This window comes from Mus musculus, chromosome 3 (genome assembly GCF_000001635.26).
Source record: "Mus musculus strain C57BL/6J chromosome 3, GRCm38.p6 C57BL/6J".
In the NCBI taxonomy this organism is placed as follows: domain Eukaryota; kingdom Metazoa; phylum Chordata; class Mammalia; order Rodentia; family Muridae; genus Mus; species Mus musculus.
Genome location: NC_000069.6, coordinates 151,843,293 through 151,863,472, shown reverse-complemented (window position 1 = coordinate 151,863,472; position 20,180 = coordinate 151,843,293). Strand labels below are relative to the sequence as shown.

Sequence of the window (20,180 nt, the reverse complement as noted above, 5' to 3'; positions counted from 1 at the left end):
GGATGGATCCCTGCATATGGCAATCACTAGATGGTCCATCTTTTTGTCTCAGCTCCAAATTTTGTCTCTGTAACTCCTTCCATGGGTGTTCTGTTCCCATTTCTAGGAAGGGGTAAAGCATCCACACTTTGGTCTTCCTTCTTCTTGAATTTCATGCGTTTAGCAAGTTGTATCTTATATCTTGGGTATCCTAAGTTTCTGGGCCAATATCCACTAAATGCTTAGTATCTCTTTCTTAAGGAGCATGTAACTCAAAGGAGGAACTTCCTTCTGTTTTCTTTTGAAGCTTTTTCAGGGGCAATGGATGAGTTATCTACTCTGGCATTTGACAAAGAAGTACTGGTGAGGTCAGGGCTGATCAGGAAAGAAGCCCATGGCATTGCACAGTCAGCTCTGGTTGGGAGCCCTGAAGTTCAGCTTGGCTTCTGTGTCTACCTATGCCCTCTGTCTTTGCTGTCTTTCCTTCTGACCTCTTTAAGTAGGTGCAGGACAGCTTTTTCTTGGTTGGGTTGGAGAATGGATTAAGATCATGAGATAACCCTCTTCTTCCACTGCATTTTCCTTTAAAAAGCATTCTAAATTGAAATTGGTAAGATAGTCTTGGCTTGATTTCTTTACAGGACTTATGGAAATCCCTGATAACTTTACCTCTAGGTGATGTTATTCATACCCATAATTTAAATGCCATTTGTTATTAATGACTCATGCACTTATATCCCCATCTAGAATATTCTCTATTCTCCAGGCATTATCCAGCTTTCCTACTTGATATCCCATTTGGATCTCCCATGAAGTGAGCTGACAGTTGGGATGAAGATCAGCTTAATTTTGAAAGAAGTGATTTGAGATTCCCATGAGCTGCCTTGTAATCACAGTAGAAGAAGGAAGGGAGCCTGGGGTTGAGACCAAGATTTGTGTCATTTAGCAAGAGACAGGGAGAAGTGATTATAGGAGGTTGTGGAGAGACCCACTGAGATAGAAAGAACAACAAAACCATGTGGCCAGTCTGTTTTGGGAGGTAGAGGTGTCCATTCACACTGCTGGGCACAGCAGTGAGGTGAAAACTGCAAAAGTGACCATTTCATTTGATGGACAAGCAGTTTCAGTATCATGATGGGATAGAAATCAGGTTACACATGGTTGTATAACAAATTGTTATGTTACTAGAAAGTACTGAATAATCTATACTGTACACTTTCACTTTGCATGAACAAACAAGAACAAACAACATTCCATATATATGTATGAATGTGTATGTATGAATATGTATGCATGAATATGTGTGTACAAACACATCAAGAGGGTATGGATGGGTATACTGGACAGCTCATTAAAAGTCTCCAAAGTTTGCATTACTTCATTAGGTGTTATAAATCTACATCTTTTATTTAATGAAAATAATAGAAGTGCTGGAAAAAAAGGGATGCACAGTACAGAGGAGGCATCATGAGTGTGAACTGTTTTGATTAGCTCTGTTGGGAAGAGGTACAGGAAATAAAAGGCACACCTCACTGAGTGCCTGAGAGCTTTCGGATAACTGGGCAGAGCCAGAGACATAATATAGCAGGGAAGAAAATCTCAACAGTGTCAATAATGGGGGAAGTATTTATATTCTTTAAAAATATTTGTTTATTTTTATGTATTGGGGTGGTTTGAATTAAAAAGGCCCCATAGACTTATAGGGAGTAGCACTATTAGAAGGTGTGGCTTTGTTGGAATGAGTGTGGCCTTGTTGGAGGAAGTGTGTCACTGGGGGTGGGCTTTGAGGTTTTATGTGCTCAAGCCAGGCCCAGTCTATTCATGCTCTTCCTACTGTCTGATCTGGATGTACAACTCACAGTTCCTTCTCCACCACCATGTCTGCCTGCATGCTGCCATGCTTCCTGCCATGATGATAGTGGACTAAACCTCTGAAACTAAGCCAGCCCCAATGAAATGTTTTTCTTTATGAAGTTTGCTGTGGTCATGGTATCTCTTCACAGCAATAGAAAACGTAACTAAAACCCATGCTGCCCACATGTGTGAGTGTGGGGTCATCTACAGGCCATTGGCAATCTATCATTGGCCTTGCCCCAAAGGAAGATGATTCCTCCTCCCCCAAGGAGCCATCATTTGTCAATACCTCTGCTTCTCAGGCTGGATCTTGGGAGCTGGGGGTCACACAGCCACATGTTTTGTAAACAACTCTTTTTTTCTGTGACTATACATTATAAATGCCACTTTTTAATGTAGCTTTATAGTATTTACTATACATTCAGTGTTCCATTGTGCAAATGGGTTGCAACTTAAGGAATCATCATGTTAGCTTCAGGCTTAAAGGTGACAGAAACACAATTATGATTATTTGTTTTGTTTTACTTTTTCCTTGTGATAAATTCTCTGATATGGACACGAAGGATTAGAGTATAAATATTTATAAGGTTTTGGGGCTATATTAAGTGGTCTAAATTTTTTTTTATTCTAAGTTGCTGTAAACTCTTAAAACTTGTGAAAATTACCTTGTAGAAGGTTGTAGAACAAATTATGAAGATAGTTCTTTCTAAATGTGTCACTCACTACATATGGGAAATTCAGTCTTCCTTGGTAATATTCAGGAACAAGCAATGTGAACTTTCCTTCCGATCATTCTGGTGCCTGGAACAAGGCTAGGGTACTCACTAAATAGCTTATACATTGTAAATGCTCCTATGTGCTTCTTATCCGTATTTTCTTTACTCATAATGGCACATAAATCTGCCTGGACAAATGGACTCATTTGTGGTAGATTTGTTAAATCTACACTTGTTCTGCATGTAACTATGAAACCATAGGCATTTTCAGTTTTTAATTGATTATCTTGCACTTAGATATTTTTATATAAACATACCATTTACAGATAATGAATTTTCTCCCTTTCCAATATCTACATCTTATTTTTTCCTCTTTTATTGAGTTGGCTAACTCCTCTAGAGCAATATTGAGTTGAATCTTTCACCATGAGAACCTTTACCTTGTTAGGAGTTGTAGTGCAGATGTTTTCAGGCTACAGTGCCACACTTTCTAACCTAACAGTGGACACTGGTTCCCAGAGAGGACAATGGGTTCCATAGTCAAAGAAGCCTAGAAAATCGTACAGTAATTTCCCCTCTGGAAGATTAACAAAACAAACATATTACCATATTAAAGCCACTGAGAAATCCTTTAGCAATAAAAATATATTTAATGTGCTATTAAACTTGTTTGTTCTGGGGAAGATTATCTTTTATGAACACAGGGATGCATATTTTATTCTATAATACAAGTTTGATTGGCTCTGTTTTCTCATCTCACCTTGGAGTACTCTGTTGGCTGTTGGTTTCTGAGAAGTCTTTTGTTTTCTTGAATCAATCATGATAAGGAAGTGGAGTATTGTTTTAAGTTCAGGAATGGGTACTAGACTCTATGGATACTTTTTCAGATTTATAAAAAGAATGTTTTTTCCCCTCTGTAAAAATAATGTACTATCAATGGCCAATCATTCCTTCCTGTGGTGTAGACTGAGTTTTTGTAGTCTTTACTGATGGCTTTAATACCAGCCCTGTCCTAAGTCTTCTGTATGAAAGCTGACAGATTAACTTTGGCTGGCTCTGTCTCCTGTTTAAAAAATGATGTGAGGCAGTAGTTACTTAGGAAAGTGCTGTAGTGTTGGGTACAAAGCTGAACAAACGCCTGCACCCAGCAAATGCCAGGTAGGTAGGGATATCTCTTGTTTATTGCTGAATGCTGATAGTGACAGATAGGAAGTAAGATCCTGGTGACATTTAGAATGGTATGTATAAGCTTGACCACCCTTTTGTGGGTTCATCCAAATTAATTGATTTATGTGAGATGATGTCTTCCTTTGTAGCTTAGGATGGCCTAGAACTTATTGTATGGATTTTCAGTTTAGTCTGTGCCTGTGGTTCTGAATACTCATAATTGTTCATATTGCTCTTCTATTCATTATTTGGTCTTACTCAGAGCTGTTAGATTTTTTTTCAACTGATGCTAGAACAGATTTCAATACCATTTGCAATTAGTAGGACGGTTCAGCTTATTAGCTTTGTGTCTTTCTGGAAATTTTTGACTTGTTTTACTTGTTCTACCATCTCTTTATATTCATTATTTTTTTCAAATTCTGTCTGTATTTATGTGTGTGTGTGTGTGTGTGTGTGTGTGTGTGTGTGTGTGCGCATGCATGTATGTGTATGTGTTTGAAGTGCCTGCTGCATGCCTACAGAGTTCAGAAGAAGGTGTCAGGTCCTTTGGACTCTGTAGCAGCCGTGAAGCACCCAGGTGGGTGCTGGCACCCAGGCTCTGGTCCCCTGTGCTTTTAGCTGCTGAGCAGTCTTCGGTCTTGACATCTCCTCATTTTGACAGTTTGCTTGGAATTGCATTCTTTTTATCTTGCCTCTTGGCTACATCTTACATTTAAGTTATGTATCAATATTACTTTCATTTTAAAATGCTATAACTTCAGCATTTTCATTTAACTTGAGTTATTTAAAAGAGGGCTTTATTTACTTTTAAATTAGTTTTAAAAATAAAATATGATCACATAATTTCTCCCTTCCCCCCAACTCCCCCATCCTTCGCATCACTTCCTGTTAAGTTCATCACCTAGAAAAGGGTCTTAAATTTGGAAACGGGGCACTGGCTGGCTGCTGATGGTGTAGAGAAAAAAGGGGGCGGTGATTCATGATCCACACAGAAATGCTCAATTCACAAATGGGCTCAAGGAAACAGACAGATTCACGTTGTTAGGTAGGTTGCTGAAAAAGAGGCCGAGCATTAAGATGGGATATTAGGAACGTTGGTGTTGTTTTCATTACTCAAATGCAGTTGATAACATCTGTGTAACAGCTTGAGCATTAGGGGCAGAGGGTGCAACCCACTGAGATGCTTTGCTCCCTTCAACACAGCTATGCATTTTTCTCTCTTTGGCCTCTGACAGGACGGTCTAGGCAAGATGTCCATGAGACCAAGCCAGTCGAGACACATTCAGCCAGTTGTATGGACTTGTGTCTAGACTGTCCTGTCAGAAGCCTGGCTTATGGTTTCGATCAAGGCAGTAGTCAAGCAGGCCCACTCAGTTGAGAGCATGAAGTCATCAAGGTTCTCACCAGCTCGGAATTCATGTGGCAAGGGAGTGACTTTGTCCTGTAACAGCAGCAAAAGCTCAGGTGCTGCTCAGCTGCTGAAGAAGTTTGGCAGCGTCTGTCAGTCCAGGTGGAGGCCAAGGTTGCATTCTTATGGAATATTCTATTTACATAAAGGCACTAGGTTCTCTGGCATTTATAAATGGCAATTATTTTCAGAAAACAAGCTGAAATATGGAATTGACGAAGCTTAAAAATCAACAAAGAACAAAATTACAAGTGGAATATAAGTGTGCATATATATACATATACATACATATATATGCATATTACTATTTTCATGCAGTAATTTAATCTTGAATGTATACATAATATATATCTATCTTTGTTGTTAAGTTGAATATATATCCACGTATATATAAATTTACCTCTGTTGTTTTATACATACACGTGGTAGTCACATTAGTAATTTTTAGTAAAAATGTTGATAAAGTTGGTAGTTATTAGTAAACACACACATACATAAAAATACATATATACCTACATCCTATATCTTGTATATAATTCTTGCATGCAAATTCCTAAGGTGTTTTTAATTTTGTTAGTTTGCTTAGTAGGAAATCATACATGGAAACTCTGGGAAAGAATTCAGGACCAACACCAAGTTTGCATTTCTTGGCTAATGCAGATTTATGGAAAACTGTGCTAAAAATTAAAAGGTCTGGAAAAACATCAGAGCAATGCAAGGAAGAATGTAAAAAATGTCAGATTTATTTAATAAGGAGACTTTATGATTTTGACTGATCAGAAGAAGGAACACATTCTATTATAATGATTCCTGGATCAATCTAATGCTGAAGGAAGTTCTCAAGAAGGCAGGGGTGGAAGCGGACAACGCCTTTGGACACCTCCGGAATTTCACTGAAATGTCAAGACATCTGAATCATTGGGATTTTAACAATGCAGGAGGATACAATAGTTTATACTTAGACCCCATGTGTGCTGAACTGATACAATAAAGAAATCAGACGGATTATATAAGTGGGTAAGAAGTGTGTTAAGATTAGCTTTTCATCATTTTAAAGTTACCTAGAAAATAAAGTCAGTCGCCTTGGAAATATTCACCTACGATCCCACATCAAAACATTAGCGAATGCCATCTAGACAGGACTGGGCATGCTTTGCCTTGTCATTCTGTCTGAGGCAGTGGTAGCCAAGTGGGCTCACTGAGAATGCACATGGGGCTCTTCCCAGGTGAGGTGCCAGCGGACCCTGTAGACAGACTAGTCCCTGCACTGTTGACTGTGTTGAGTGCTTAGGAGTTAGGGCTGTGTTGCTGGTGGCCTCACTTCAGATCCAATGATATGAACCTGCTTTTGAGAACCAGTGTTCTCGGCACCGTAAATGCTTTCCTCTTCAGATAACCAATTAGTTCTCTTACTGACTCCCAAGTCTGTACTTTAGCTTGTGCTCTGAGACTTACCTCATCCCGTGGTATTATAAGTTATGAGTTTATGACTCAGAGGGATTTACATTTGAATTCAAATCCCCATCTCAATTCTGTTCGCAACAGAATGGGCCCGCTTGGTTACTTGCCTTAATCAGAATGATAAACCGAGCCATCCACAGTCCTGCCTACATGGTATTTGCTAGTGTTTTTTATGTGTGATAGTGAGTGAATATTTCCAAGGTGACTGACTTCATTTTCCAGGTAATTTGAAATGATAAAAGCTAATCTTAGCACACTGTTTACCCACGTATACAATCCATCTGATTTCATCATTTTATCAGTTTAGTACGCACACTCAATGTGAATGTAAACTGTCCTATCCTTCTGCATTGTCGTGTGACCTTGGACAAGTTATCCTTTTTAGGCCTTGTTTTCTTCATCTAAGAATGGGAATGATAACATCACTCTCTCGTAAGGTTATGAGAGACTTTAGCGTGCAACAGTCCTGACCAGTCCTTTTAGACTCTTCTGTCTATTGCCTAGTAGACATCCACTTAAACCCAGCCCCACCTGACATATCATCCAATCAAGCTGCTCTTGCCGACTCCGTCAACGTCTCCTGTTTTGTCTGTTTGTTCATTGCCCTCTGTCTCTGTTGTACTCAACATCTAAGTTTCTTCACTGCCTTTTAATCCTTTTCATTCCTTTTTAATTACTACGTTCTTATCTTTCATGCTGACTTTTTAAAAACTCTTCTAATATGAAGAGGGATACTCCCGTGCCTGCGTTTTACTCCCCATGCTAGCTTTTAATGAAACTTTCTTCGCTCATTCAAGTTAAACAAAGCTTACAGGCATTAAAAGGCAAGCAAACACTACCTATCTTTGAACCTAGCTTTGGACGTCATGTGTGCAATACAGAGGAGTTTAGTAAAATGCATCTGAAGCATCTGTGTGTTCCTATATCTGTGCACACCACACCCAGAATATCTAGCTTCTTTCCTTTTCAGGGGTCTAAACACAATCCTTACTGTGTCCCTAGAGTTCTTTGACGTTTCTAGGATAGTGGAAGACAAAACATCAATTTTTTTACGATGCTGTTCCTTTGTGCCTGTTAGGCCCCTCTCAATCAATGTCATTCTCCTGACCACATGACTCATCTAGACTCAGAATAGCACCAGCCTCTTGTGTAAGTTATGGCTTGTCTCTGTGCCTCCCACTCCCTGTCCCTGCTCAGTGCCCCTAGGAAGATGGTGGGAATCACAGAGGCTGGCTCTTGCTTCATTACTCATGATCCTAGCACCATCTATGCAACACAAGGAATAAATTTGTTCTCTGTTCATCTTCAAAACTAGAAAACTGTTTCTAATCAAGCAGGCATCCTTCCAACCTTTCTGATTTGACCCAAGCTATTGCAAATTTATGTAGTAGACAGAAATCTGTTTTGGTGTCCTTTCAGCTTGACGTCTATACACTGAAAATCGATCATATAACATGACAAGTTATCTCGAAGTTAGCATTATCCAATTTGGAAAACAGAGTAAGAACATTCAAGGGATGCTGTGGAGGGAATGGCCAGGAGCCTGGTGGATGATCTGCCTTCCACGAGCCACTTAGCAGAGTACAAAGAAAATGAGATTTGGGCAATGTCTTAGTAGAGTTTCTATTGATGTGAGGAGATACTATGACCATGACAACTCTTATAAAACATTTAGGACTGGCTTACAGTTTCAGAGGTTTAGTCCATTATCATCATGGCTAGAAGTATGGCAGTGTGCGGGTACACATGAGTTCTACATTTTGATCTATGGTCAGTTCAGCAGAAGGAAACTGTGGTGCCACAGTGGGCATAGCTTGAACATAGGAGACCTCAAAGTCCACTCCCACAGTGACACACTTTCCCTAACAAGGCCACACTTTCTAATAGTGCCACTTTCTATGCGTCAAGCATTCAAGCACACTAGTCTATGAGGGTCATGCCTATTCAAACCACCACAGGCAAGAAAACCCAGGTCTGAATTTTGACTCATGAGTTGCTTCTCTGGTTTTTAATAACACAATTGATGTTAAAAAATGATAGTAGAAAGATGTCTCAGTTCGTTCAAGGCGAGAGCGACAACCTCTGTTTTGGCTGTCCTAACCCTTCCTGGGCTGCAGAATAGCACTTCTTGTCACTGTAACAGTGCACCAGGGAGCCAGAGCACACGGTTTAAGAAGTTCTGTCATGTCTAGGCTTTGTGTTAATGGACAGATAGCATTTTTGTACAGTTTTTTAAATAATTAACTTTCAACTGACATTGTATTTGTACATATTTATATTTTATAGTGTGATCATACACGCGAACAATGTCTATTGATCAAATCAGGGTAGTCCATTTTTATCTATGGTTTATTCTTACTTTAATCTATCTTGTCTCTGTCGCTCTGCCTTACTCTGTGTGGTTCTGCTTGCCTGTCTGTCTCTTTATCTACCCTACCCTACTCTGTGTGTGTGTGTGTGTGTGTGTGTGTGTGTGTGTGTGTGTGTGTGTGTGTTAAGTGCATAGCCTGTACGGAGGCAGAAGAGAGCTATGGGTGTCTACCCTTGCATTCCACCTTGTCTGAGGCAGCATATCTGCTTCTGTGTACACTAATCCATCTGGCCCATGCCTTAACAGGGATTCTGCTGTGTCTTTGTCCATCTTCCCACAGGAGCCCTGATTGCAGAGGTTTACTGTCATCCCTCCCAGGATATAAGTTCTGGAAATTGTATTTCAGGTCCCCACATTCACGGAGCAAGCACTTTCCTTACTGAGCAGCCTCCATAGCTTACACCTGTAAGCACTCCTTGGGAAACCTTGGGGCTGTCGTTTGTGAATTATTGTGAAATACGCCATGTTTACCTTGTAATAAAGCTCAAGACCAGTTCCTCTGTCTACATGAATTGCTGATGGTCATCTAATATTTCTCTCTCTGCTCTGTCTTGAGTGACAGCACATGGTATTTGCCTTGCTATGTGTTGCTTACTGCATAGAAAATAAAGTTCCCTAGGCCAGTGGGTGTTGCTGCAAGATGACAGGATTCTGGTAATAGTCTGTTACATTTTCTATTTTATTTTAAATTTAAAAGCATATTTATTTACTTTATTTTCTGGGTACGAGTATTTTGACTGTATGGATGCTCTGCACTACCGGCATGCCTGGTGCCCGAAGAATTTAGAAGAGAGCATGGTATTCCTGGGAATTGGAGAGTTACAGTCAGATGTGAGCTACCCTGTGGTTCTGGGAACTGAATCTGGGTCCTCTGCAAGAATAGAAAATACTCTTAACTGACAATCCACCTCTCCAGCCCCAGTAGTCTGTCATGTGTATATTGCATTATCTTTATCTACTTGTCTGATGATTGAAATCTGTGTTGACTCAGTGTCTTGGTTGTTGCAAATCATTCTTTGTAATTACATGGGGAATTCATGTATCTCTTTAATATACTGATTTTATTTCCTTTGATGGATACACGGCAGTGGATTGTATGCTAGATTATACAATAATTTACTATCAGTTTTTTTTTTTTTTGAGGAATATCCACACTGTTTCTCATAATATGTGTGTTCTACATTTTTATCAGTGGTATATAAGAGTACCCCTTTCTACACATCATATTAGCCTCTATCATTACCTTCTGTGTTTGGTACTGGGATGATCACAGGACTGTGCATACCAAGTAAATGCTATGCTACTAAGATACAACCCCTGCCTTTATTTTAGGGTCCTTTTGTAACAGAGGTGATGACATAAATTCCATGGTGATGAGATTTGTTCATATGCTTTTTGGCTGTTTGTAGGACATTAAAAAATATGTTTTTGTAACTTTGGAGTTCTTGGGTTCCATATACACTGTTGGTCAAATAGTTTTCACTTTTTGCAATATCCTGGCTGTCTTTTTAGTTATGACTGTTTCCTTTACCATGAAGGACTGTTTGAGTTTGGTTTGGTCCCTGAACCCATGTACTAAACAGCTGATGTGCAAGTTGGGGACTAGGAGGTGGTAGGAAAAATAAGAGGTGGGGTCTAATGGAGGACATTTTAGGGAACAGTGCCTTTGAAGGGGATGGTGGAACCCTGGCTTTCTCTTCATTTTGCTTCCTGAGTCATGAGGCAAAGTTTTTGATCTGCCATGTTTCCTGTAGTGATCTGTTTTCTCTCCGTGAGCCTAAAGATGTAGGACCATTGAATTGTGAATTGAAACCTACCCAACCCTTCCTCTTCATAATCTCATTAGCTCAGGTATTTCACTTCAGTGAAGAACAAAGAATAGCACTCGTTTTGGGTGTTTGTTCATTTTTGCTTATGCTTTTGGGATCTTATGTGAAAAAAAATCTTTGTTTGTACCACATCTTGAAGAAGTTTCATCATGGTTTGACTTTCTTTACTTTCCCCCTCTGTCCTTATTTACACCCTCCCTCCCTCCCTCCCTCCCTCCCTCCCTTCCTCCCTCCCACCCTATGTCCCTTTGTTCTTGCATCCTCCATCTCCCCTCCCTTCCTTCTCTCTTTTCTTCCTTAAATCTTTGTGGACCTTTGATATTTTGGATTGTCTTTGGCTACACTATAAGATACAGGCGTAAAGTATAATCTTCTGCATTTTGGGTATCTAATTTACTGAAGAGGCTATCTTTTATCCATTGTACACTTGTAGCACTTTTTCTAGACTCTGCTGGTTGCAGATGCTTGAATTGGCATCGGTGTTCGTTCCTCTGGGTGTTGGTCTATGTGTCTACTATTATGCAGGTATCATATTTTTTTGACAACTAAAGCCTTTTAGTGACTTTGGAAGTGAGGTAATACAATGTCTCCTGCTTTGTCCTCTTTGTTCAAGGCTGCTGTGGCTGTGAAGAAGGTTGTGTGGTTTGCTGCTTCTGTGAAGGCTGTCACTGATGTTCTGATAGAGACCACACTGTGGTGATGGCAATGTAGGTCGCTTTGCGAGTTTGGAAGTGCTACCATGATTCTCTTAATCCATGGACAGAGATGTCTTTTCATCTTCTTGGTGTTCTCTTCAACCTCAGCCACATCCTCTTCCTGATGTCTTTGCTGTGCCCGATACATCCTGGCAAACGTACTGATAACTTTTATTTGGTTTGATAATTAAAAGTTTCCTAATTTCTTCTCTCATCAATTGGTGTTTCAGAAGTTGTTTAATTTTCCTGTGTTTGTGTAATTTTGGCAGTTTTCCCTATTGATTTCTAGTTTTATTCCATTGTGGTTGGAAAAGGTACTTGGTGTGATTTCAGCTTTGAAAACATTTGAGATAATTTTGGGACACGGTCTTAGTCTGAGCTGCTGCCAGCCTCAGCTTCATGCTCCTCATGCACCTCTCAGACTCTGGGACTGAAGGGACAGTCAGACATGTGCCACCACTTAGAGCTTAAAATAAACCTTGGGTTCTCAGTGCAACAGCCCACACATATTGTCTGCTATGGACTCAGCTATGTGGGATCACTGTTCTTGGCCAGTTTGTGGTGTATGTTGGTAAACACAGCTGCTTATTCCTTGAGGCACTAGGTGCTTGCTTCTGTCCACATCCTTTGGCTTTATGCCTCTAATTCTAGTGAAACTCTGGTCATTTCAGCTGAATCAGTACTAGATAGTACCGTAAGTAAGGAAGTTTGGCTATATGTGACTGGTGTGTTGTCGAATGTTTATACTGGAGCACCAAACAAGAATCAATCCAAAAGCTGCTGTTGGTAATGATGTTCAAAACAAACTTGGAGTTCTTTACAGATTCACTTGCGAACCCTCACCAGGGCAGCCCACAGGTCTCACCCACAGTTATTAGTCTGTGACCAAGTGCTGCAGGGAGCTGCCTGCTTCTGCGCCTCAATCAAGGAGGGACTGGGTTTACGTCCCCATATCATCACTTGTTATCCAGCTCTTTTTTTCTTTCCCCAAGAAGATAATTGCTCTGTCTGTTGTGATTCCTGAGGCTGGAGCATGGTAAGGTGGCCAGTCAGTGCCTTAGTCGCTAAAGCTGACAATAAGCTTGCTTGCTTCTGAGTCTTGTGGCTTTAGGAACCTGCACAACCTTGGATAAGTGCCCCAGGCCCATTCCACAGCTGGGGGTGTGCAGAGTGAAACAGGAGACTTTCCTACAGGGACAGGAGTCTTTCCTTGGTGCTGGGGCAGGTCCAGACACTGTTTACAAACACTGGCCAGGGGACAAGGTGTCCCTGGATTCTTCCTGATTTTGGGTTTTACTGTAGTGAGCCTGACACCTCAGAGGTCCAAGATAGAGTCCTGTTTTTACTTTTTCAATCTTCCCCCTGCAGCTGAGAGTTCTGCCTGTGGTGTGTGGTGCTGCCTGAAGCTGTAGAGGGGTTCTATAAACAGTGGACTGCTCACCTGGCTGACATGGAGCTGGGGCAGGGGTGGGGTGGGGCTGGGTGGGGTGGAGCCGAAGGGCATTCTGAGCCCCATCCACCTTTTGTCCTCAGCATGGCTTTTCTGGTACAGGTTGTAAATTTAAATCCTGGTCTCACTTCTCTTCTCTCCCAAGCAGGGGATGTTCCCAACCATCCTGCTAGTGCATGGAGCTGGGAGAATGGCAGTACGAGTAACTCTTCCGATCTCTTATGCAGCTCTCTCCTCTTATGCTAAAACCAGGTCCTGGGATTCCCTCATCTAGTTTCCTAGGCTCCTGTAGCGATACTTTGGTGTGTGAATAACTTCAACTTGAAGCTTCTGTGGAGAGATGACTGATGGAAGGTCTTACCCAGCTGCCATCGTGCCCTGTGTTGCCAATGCTGTTGGTTTAAACTTCTATTTCTTTCATGGCAACCACCGAGAAGCTGTGTTTTACAGCTTCCAAAAGAACATTTAATTGAAGTCATACATAGTTTAAGGATTTTCTTTTGATTAAAAAAAAATGCCAACTTATTTTTAGATAGAACTTTTTTATCCCCCCCCTTTTTAAAAAAAACAATAAGGAAAATGATAGTAATATTAAAGCATTTATCTGGAATCGTCTGGCGATCTAGTTATAAATATTTTAATACTTGCTTCTTTTCTACAAGAATGTGTGTAGCAGGACCAAGGGCATTCCAGGCCAGGCTGGCCCTGCATAGGCTTCTGCCTACAGCTGCTGGGAACAGCTTGAATGAGGTGTTTGCATTCCAGGCCAGGCTGGCTGTCTTAGTTAGGGTTTTATTGCTGTGAACAGACACCATGACCAAGGCAAGTCTTATAAAGAATGACATTTGATTTGGGATGGCTTATAGGTTCAGATGTTCAGTCCATTATCATCAAGATGGGAGCATGGTAGCATCTAGACAAAGCATGATACAGGCAGAGCTGAGAGTTCTACATCTTCATCTGAAGGCTTTTAATGGAAGACTCTCTCCCAAGCAGCTAGGAGAAGGGTCTTAAAGCCCACAGCCACAGTGACACACCTACTCCAACAAGACTGCACCTTCTAATCGTGCCACTCCCTGGACCGAGCATATACGAACCATTACACTGTCCCTGCACAGGCTTCTGTCTACAGATGTTGGGAACAGCTTGACTGAGGTGCTTGCATTATTCCTCCTCTGAATGTCTTATTCTGCTTCCCTGGGTGTTCGAATGATGCTGGTGCATGTACAGTGCAGCCTTCAGACATTGCCAGTTTTCTGGAAGCGATCTAGAATGGAAGTTGCAGTTTGTTCTACGTTACCTTATACCTCATACAAATGCCGCTATGAGTTTTTAGTGTGATGAATCAGAGTCTGCAGGTTGATGGGAAGAAAATGCTGCTGGGGCCAGGGAATCAGCGCAGCCATGGTCATCAGGCCAACAGTAGCGAACGGTCTTGTCATTGACTGTTGCTTAGCGTTTACAAGACAGTGAATTCATTTAGGCCATCGGGTGTTACCTGTAGCTCACAGCTAATTGATCTGTCTCGAGCCTGTTTTAGCCTACCTTGTGCCTTTCCCAGGCACACAAGCTTGCTTATACACAATGCAATGCCTGTTTAACTTAGTTCTTTCAGAGCCTCTAGGGGAAACCAAGGTCTTTAGCTTATAAGAGATTGTAAAATAAAATGTTTTCTAGATTGAAATCTTCAACTTTCATACATTTCAACTTTTTTATTCATAAAAGTATTCAATCACATTGAAAGTCCCCAAACTATTGTTTTGGAAACATTGCTTTTGTTTTACCAATGCTGTTAAGTAGTACTTTCTATTTAACTACATTCCTGTTGGACCCCAGAGAAAATACATGATAACATGATATATATATATGTAACTTACACTGTACAGAAAGAAATGTTACAACTCTATCCATATATGGTCATATCACATGTTAGATAAACTATTAACATTGTCACACTTGTGGTTATGAGGAACACTTACTTTCTTAATAGTAATGAAGCTGGCATTCACAGTTGAACTCTTCACTGTAACTGACTACTTTAATAGCTTGAAGACCTCATGCTATTCCATACAAAGGAAACAGGAAGGACAACATATTTAACTGGTGTGTGTGTGTGTGTGTGTGTGTGTGCCAACAGCAGCTATTGTTGATAGAAGTGACATTATACGTTTATTGAACAATATGTGCTCAACTTATTTACTCCTCATATCAAGGAAGTTAGAAATGAAATTCAAGATATTTCGCTATCTGATAGATATGGGTGAAGGCCTGTGGACATGGATTCATGCTACAAAGCTGGATCAGGGTCATAAAGAATCTGATGGTCAAAGCTTTGACACCTAACTGTGTACTAGTGGTGGAAGGGTGGCCTACAACAGTAGTGGATGGAGCCTGGGTGTGAGTGTGTGTGTGCTTGCACGTGTACACATGTGCTTCTGTGTGTATGTGTGTGTGCATGCATATCTGCTCATACATGTATAGCTTTCAATCTTCTGTAGTGAAAATATTTCATTATTTTAAATACCAGATCTCAGATATTGAGATTTCCCATGTTGAGCAATACAAATGCCAAAGGGAATACTTCATTAACCCCACAAATCATAAGCTAGAGGATTGAGGCTCAAATATAGTTTGCTACTGTGAAATACAACCTTATAGAGATGGATTCTGCTTAGGTAGTGCAGGGATTTGAGCAGATGGAACATTAATAGGTTTTAAATGTCTTGCTGCTTGTTTGTCTGTTTCAAGTGATGTAAATAATTCAGTTGTTGAGCCAATTTCTAAAAGCCATGAAACAGAATTACAACAGAACTTGTCTAAAGCATATGTATTTTTTTTTTTCAGTTTACAAAAGTCTGGAGCAATATGTAGTTAGAAATTTTCTGTGGAAACAGATTTAAAACTGATAAAAGATTTTAGAGTGCTAATGAGATAAAAATGTGAAAAGGTCATGATTATATATAGAATATATACATGTGCAAACTATCTATTAATCCACTCATCCATTTGGCCATGTTTTTGTAGCACTGGGATTGAACCTTAGGCCTCGTTTGTATTAATCAAAGGATTCCGCCTCCAAGTTTGTCCATAGAATTCAGTGGTGAGTTCAGGAAAGGTATGCTACCATTGACCCGTATTACATTTGTGAAACAGGACCCCATTAAGTTAGTTAGGCTGTCTGTGATATCATTTTTCTTCTGCCTCAACCTCCTCAACTGCTGGATTACAGACATGTACTACTGGGTTCAAGTATACATCTAGTTCATAAAAGTATATTTATATGAAAAAATACAAAAATTACACGGTGAGAATGTCTTCTCAGTGTATAAAAACTGTTATATATCATAAAGACTCGCCCTCTGTCGTTTGACTTGTTATGCTAGGTCTCTAATTCTCAATTCTTCTTTAGTTTGTTATTTGTACTTTGATCCCTACTCTGGCTTAACCAGGAATGATAGTTGAGTTGCTGTGTGTGATGTCAAGGTTGGGTCAAGGGCTGTGTAGTGCCCTGATTCATTCATTCCTCAGTGAGGAGAGAAAACTGCACTTCATGGCAGCGTAGTAGCAAGCTAGCGGGTTCCTTAGAAATGCTGGGCCCAAGTGCAAATGATTGATTTAACAGGAATGCAGAGGAGGAAGAGGAAGAGGAGGTCATTTTTCTGGCACAAGGACTACATGGATTCCTACAGTTGTGCATTTTCTTTCTCCTCTGATAATTCCAGTTCTGTTAGAGCACAATGCTAACAGCAAATACGATGATCCATCTCCCTCTGATCTTTACTGTGGAACCAATCTGCAGAATCAGGCAGAGTGTAGCCTCTGGATCCTCAGGGCTTGCCTTTTGCTCTCAATGTCCCATTTTCTAGCTGTGAGACTCTGGGCATATGTCTCATCCTCTGGCATCTCATTTTCCTCCCCACAAAATGAGGAAACAAGAATATATGCATAGTATTGTCAACCAGAGAGTGCGCGTGCCAGTGAGGTCGCACATGGGAAGTGCACGGGTCAGGGTTTGGGCACCTAGTTGGTGTTTACACACTGCTTTTTACTTCAGAAAGTCCAAGCATGCTGTTGGCAAAGTTTGTGTAAGAGGACAGAGAATGTCTAGAGTTTCCAGAGGATGCAATAGTCCATGACAATTACGAAATGTCTGATGATGATCTGGAGAAGTTAAGAAGCCCTCATCTAATGGGATGTTATCACTCTTGCTTTGTTAACGTCACAGGAGGAGATACAGATATCACCGCAGAGCTGAAGGCCGACTTGCTGTGCTGCTGATGTTTGTGCTGCTGATGTGAGGCTGGACTTCATTACTGTGTTTGTGGGGGGAAAATATGACTGTGGTTGTTCCTGGTGAGCTGACCAGATGGGACACTATAAAAGAACCATCAAGTTTGATTAACTTAGCCTTTTTCATTAATAAATTTAAAATTACTTTACAATAATTTTAAGACACTGAGCTCGTGGTCATTCGTTGTAGTAGCCACAACAAACGTTCAGAGGGATTTCATTGTGGAGGAGGAGGTGGCGACACTGATACTTGTTGTCGGTGTTGAGCAGCCATCTGCTGTATTAGCGGAAGGAAGGGCAGTAGCTGGCTGCTGTTCTGTACAATGTCGGAGCTGTGGGGAGGGGTCAGGACGCACATCTTGGAGACAGTGAGGCTTTCAAGTAGAGGAGAAGTTGATGCAAGAGTTAGCTATGTCTGTGGGGCAAGGAGCAGTTTAAACAGTTCCAAGTCAGAGCCTCTCTGGTGTAGTTAAGAAAATACAAACAAATTAAAAACAAAACAAAACAAAGAGAAGGTAGGCAAAAGTGAGTGCAAGAGAAAAGATCTTAGAGACATAATTGTTTCTACAGTCATTGCTAAGTCTTCACTTAGCAAGAAGAAATGGTTTTTAACTCACCTAGAAGTAATTGTCTGTCCATCTTGTCATGCCACTTTAGCTTTTACTTTTAATGAAAAGGTATTAGTTGTAGAAATTCATGGTGCGAGTGGGCTCCTTCGGCACGGGAACATGTTGTGCACTGGTTTTGTCAAGTGATTAGCATTTCCGTCTCACTTCAAACATTTGTTTATTTTTGGATGCAGAACATTCAGGATCTTTCATAACTTGGGACATAGAGCAAACCATTGTGACCATAGCCACTGTACTGTTATAAACTATAATATAACTTGCATTTATGGAGAACCAATGGCTAAAGTAGTTTCTTATAGATTTGGAGTGTAAATACACAAGAAACCATTGGAAGCCAAATACGTTTCCCCCAATACATGCTCTTTTATTTTTAATAGAATCATTATTTTTAAGTCAAAATGTGATAACTTTGTTGAAATAATTTTTTAATTTCTTTTTTGTTAGCATACAGTTTGGGTGATGGGGCTCCCATTTGGTATCATCTACATGTGGATTTGATGAATTTGAAATTATGACTGATCCTTTGTGTGAGACCAGGATATCAAAAATAGTGCTTGAGTTTGGGTTGACCTGGCATGCTCTTCTGGAGCAGCTGTCCTGGAAAGGGGGAAGTCACAGGCACACAGTGGCTGGAGCCAAGCCAGTGCTGGCCCAGCGTTTATTTTGTATTCCGAGTACCTTGGGCCTTTCAACTACAGCAGGGTTTACCCAATGTGTTTTCCATCCACACCCTGGATGTGATTAAATTCTAAAATCACCTGCAGATGTGGTGTAATTGCGAGTTCAACTTCACTTTCTTCTTCTCATGTTGTATTTGGATTATGTTTATCATGCTCATTCTATCGATGATATCTTGCTCATTTAAAATTTGGCAAAAACAGTCTATGCAAACTCCAGAAACTGTGTGGAATTATTCTATCTAGAATTTTGTTCAAGCTAAATAGACAAATATTTGTTGACTACATGAATAGACTAGTGTTAGAATTAGCTGGGAGGTAGGTTAGAATTGTATTCCTTAGTTGGGGGTGGGGTGGAGGTTGTATCCCTGCCTTTCCTGGCTGGGTGGGTGGGGCTGTATCCCTTAGCTGGGGGCAGGGTGGAGTTGTATCCCCGCCTTTCCTGGCTCCTGTAAACTTTTACCTTTTATAGCTTGCTGAATTTGGTCTGATATGAAATGAAGGCATTTCAGTGTCCTACAGTGTCAGCAAAGCAAGCTGAAAAACACCTCCTACACAGGGTGCCTGTGTGAGTCCTAGTTTCTGCAGTTCTACTCAACTGAGTCTTCTGTTACCAAGCTCACCTGCTGTGGAAAATCAGGCTCTTCTTCTGGATTCTTCTCTATGGCAAATTCCTTTGTGAGTCTGGCGATATACATGGAGTACTGTGCCATTTGGATCCCTAGCTACTTACAGGGAATAAAGGAGAAGGATTTCCCTATAGTAGGCTAAGGAACAGAATTGGAAGAATGTGTTAGCATTTGTCAGAAAACATAGTAAGTGTTATATGCCTCTCTATATCTATATATCTCCAATTGTGTGCACTTGTAGACATATGTTTCTGCAAATATAATGATTCTTTATTATCCTATCAGATCTAATTATTCAAAAATTTCATGGCATATACACTTACAGAAAACTGACTTATCAACAGAGTAACAACAAAACAGCTAGCCAGTTGGCCTTGGGAACTTAGTCTGAAAGTATTTGGGCTGTAGAAGGAATCTATAAAAGTTAGTTGTATGTATCTGTTTTTACCATTAAAGCATTTAATTGGTGTCTGTGTGCTTAAAAAATTAATAGTGACTAGAAATAATAAGATAAAACATATATATCTATCTTGAAAAACACAGTTTTAACTTTGGAAGAAAGAAAGTCCTATCTGTAGTTATTTTATGGTACAGGTTTCAGTTTGGAAATAGGTAAGAGGGAAATCTGGGTAAGGTTTGATGGGGAAGATGGTCACTGGATAGGGTTTAAAGTATAGGCAATATTTACGTGTAGAGAGTTGAGATAAGTATTTAAGGAGGAGGAGCCTATGCAGCGTGGATGCCAGACAGTCTAGAGTGTGTTTGGAAAGCTTGCATGCAGGTAAAGAAGGAGAAAGATGAACCCTAAGATGGTGGAGGTCTTGTCAAATATAGACAGCAAATGCTTACTGATAGTTAATTTATGTTAACCCCAAATTTTAATTTTAGGAAGATTTTGTCTTGCTTAATTCATGTGGATTAATTAATCAACACCATGTGGTATAATATGAAGTGGGAAGAAAGAGGGACTAGGCTGGGGGTGATCAACTTAAAGAAGTAGAGCCCTGATCTTGGGCAACTGGAAT

The 20,180-nt window shown here is 40.4% G+C and overlaps 1 long non-coding RNA gene across 1 annotated transcript in view; it reads left to right on the top strand.

Annotated features, from left to right (window-relative positions):
- Positions 1 to 17,250, top strand: part of Gm31596 — a 65,895-nt gene extending 48,645 nt beyond the window's left edge. Inside the window, exon 3 of the long non-coding RNA XR_376252.1 lies at positions 17,156 to 17,250. This is a non-coding gene — a long non-coding RNA (predicted gene, 31596). The remainder of the gene's footprint in view (positions 1 to 17,155) is intronic.
- Positions 17,251 to 20,180: the final 2,930 nt, after the last annotated feature.